The 2,993-nt window shown below is 41.1% G+C and overlaps 1 protein-coding gene across 1 annotated transcript in view; it reads right to left on the bottom strand.

The window, feature by feature from the left end:
• Positions 1–379: 379 nt before the first annotated feature.
• Positions 380–2,993, bottom strand: part of tbc1d10b (TBC1 domain family, member 10b) — a gene marked incomplete at its 5' end in the record, with an annotated part of 11,993 nt that continues 9,379 nt past the window's right edge. The window contains one exon of the mRNA XM_084448449.1: positions 380–2,993. This exon is cut by the window's right edge and continues 1,074 nt beyond it.

Below are 2,993 nucleotides of genomic sequence, written 5' to 3'. Positions count from 1 at the left end.
TTTCAGGATGAAGAGGACAGGGAAGTGATGTCACACAGGAAGAATTTGTAGTTTTAACAGACTGATCTATGAGAACGAACTACAAAGTTAGAACAACAGTCAAGTAGGAAAACAGAAAAACTATTTTTGGAGTGAACACATGGGTGATGACTTGAAATTACATTAACAGCATCTGATAATATTCAGTAGCCGGAAGGTATTTCTCTGCTTACACAACAAAATAGGCCTACTATCCATTACGCAAACGATCGCGCCGAGAATATCAAAATCACAATGTTGTGAATCAAGAATGAGAGACAGGGTGCTTTAATATATTATGGTTTATTACTCATCGCCACAACTGTCATTATCATTAATAATTAAATACATAATGTGTAGATCTTCTGCAGTTAAGGAATGAATTCAACTAACTATGATTTTATTCATTTTCCCGCCAAAATCAGTTTCTTGTAAACTTAAAAACACAGAAGACGTACATACAGCAGGGGAGAAAACTGGACAAAAAAGAAAAAACAAACAAACAGCTAAAAAAAAAAGAACTGTGGGAAAACGTCAATGGGATGTTCCCCATTCACCGCAATCAAGCATATAGATTTCAAAACCAACGCAGAAATGCACTTGGGCCCCAAGTATCTGCATTGATTCTTCCTCACTTAAGCAGAGGTGAGGGTTCCACGTGGTGAAATCAGGAACCAACGACAGGTTCCCTGATCCGTCAGGTAAGAGACAGGACATGCATGGAGAAGTTTTGCTCTATCCTGACTATCCTCTATCCTGGTATTCTCGTCTGACCTCCAGAAGCCCCCACGGTCACCCCCGATGATGGCCGCAGTGACGTCATCGGAGGTGACATCATCACAGGTTAAATCAGTGCTGTTGTTTGACGTCACTCTTTGTCATGTGTTAGGAGTACGGTTTGCATAGACATGTCCAGGTCACCGGAAATGACTACACCGAACTCCAGTGGTGAAGCTTGGAGGACTGCGTCCAGAAGCTAAGGACCGCGCGGGGCATTAAACAACCAAGGGAGCTGAAAATAAGTATGACCGACAAAAAGTCCATGTCAGCTATACGGTTAAACTAAAGTCCCTCTTCTCCTGAACTACAAAAATAGCACAGAGAGCCACTGTTAAGAATACAGATGATTTTCACCCTCAGGTGGCATTACAGTAACTAACTAGCACTATCCATCGAACAGACAGCTGAGAGTACCATCTGCCGTACGCATAAATAGGTCACATGACACAGTTTGAGTGTGAATTAGGGAGTTAGTCCATAAATCATTACCATGGTTATAACATGGAGTGAGAAAGACACTCGTCTCCAGTCTCCAGTAACGGTATCTACTACAGTACATTTAAGACCTTCGACCCTCTAAAGTGATGCATCTACAATACTACTAATCTGATTTATTCGGTCGGCGGCTAATCTTCCATTCTTCAGTCATTCTTCACTCAGACGGGTTTCATTATAATACACATTGAGTTTGTTGTGTAAAAGGGCAAATGTGCAATAATAAAACCAAAACGGCCACATCTCGAAGAAAAAAAAAAAAATCCAACACTTTATATTGTGATCCTCTTCCTTATAACTGCGCCATGTGTTGATGGCCATCATTCCAGTCAATCAGGTGTCCTTTACACACATAGAAAAATAGCAGTCCAATCCAAAATAAAGAATACATATTATATAATAATAATAATCTGATTAAATTAACCCACTTTATACATAAATACATCAGAGTTCAGAGGATAATGCTACATTGGCACACCTGGCATGCCTAGAGGTCACATCAAGAAGGTTCCTCAGGGTCCTAAAGGCGCAGGTTCAGAAGGTGAAACTAGCTAGCCGGGTGAGACTACTACAGCTACAGTACAACATACCAGAACAGGAGTGGCCAAATCTAGTAGTGCTGTATGATGGGGCAGTGCAAACATAATCCTTCATTCTCAAAATAGATAGGCTATCAAAACAATCACATTCTAGTGGGCTATTGAGCTAAAACTTCTAACTTCACCCTTGAGATTTATTTGGCTAAATAAAACATGTATATATATAATTTAATTAATTAAAAGCAAAAAAATACAATATTTGACAGATGTGAAATTAGGTCTGAGGGGTCGAGCCAGGGCCTTTGTTAAATTATTGTACCAGTTGTAACCATGGGCCTTTGTTCAATTACACCTGGCCAACCATCATCATCCCATGTCAATTTACTCACGATTTGAACAAATATTAAAGCTTCAGGGGGCGGCTAGGACAAGAGAATCCACTAGAAATGCTCCCTATGTGTTATTTTGTCAGGGACAACATACACATGTACAGTACATTGAACAAATGGTCAGAAGCCATCCATGCAAGGTTCTGTGTTCTAGTTATTCCCATATCTCCCTCTGTCTCCTCCTAGACCAGGGTGCTTCTGTTCACCTGACAGACTCATCCGTCTGAACAACATCGCTGATGCTAAAAGGAGGATGATCACATGAGAGAAAGAGAGAAAGAATGGCTTGCAACACTGAACAGTAATACACTACACTACACTACACTAAGGTACACACTCACACACAACACTGAACATTACAATAAATATCGTCCCGAACATCCAGTTACAATATTACTACCATCGCTGTCTTCAGTGCCTGTATTTGAGACATGTTGACGGTTTTCTTTTTTCTTTTCCCTCGGCATTGCAGAGGACCTGGCCTTAGATGAGATGAAGTATGTGGCACTGGGGGACCATACATGGATAGAGGGGTCTATTTACATTACCTATGGCACCCGACCTACTCCCACCAACGCTCTGTCCAACACATTGTTGTCCGCTGCCCTCAGTCCCATTTAAAAAGGATTAAAACAACATTTTAAGTAAACGAAACGAGACCGAAACGACTGTGTGAATTTTCTGCTCCAGTTACACAAATGAAACCGGTCCCATCTTCCTCATTCAGACGCATTGATGGCAAGGATAGTGGATGAGGATGGTGATGGGGCCA

This window comes from Borostomias antarcticus (genome assembly GCF_949987555.1).
Source record: "Borostomias antarcticus genome assembly, chromosome: 14".
Lineage (NCBI taxonomy): Eukaryota > Metazoa > Chordata > Actinopteri > Stomiiformes > Stomiidae > Borostomias > Borostomias antarcticus.
This window is presented reverse-complemented; position numbering and strand designations above follow the sequence as displayed.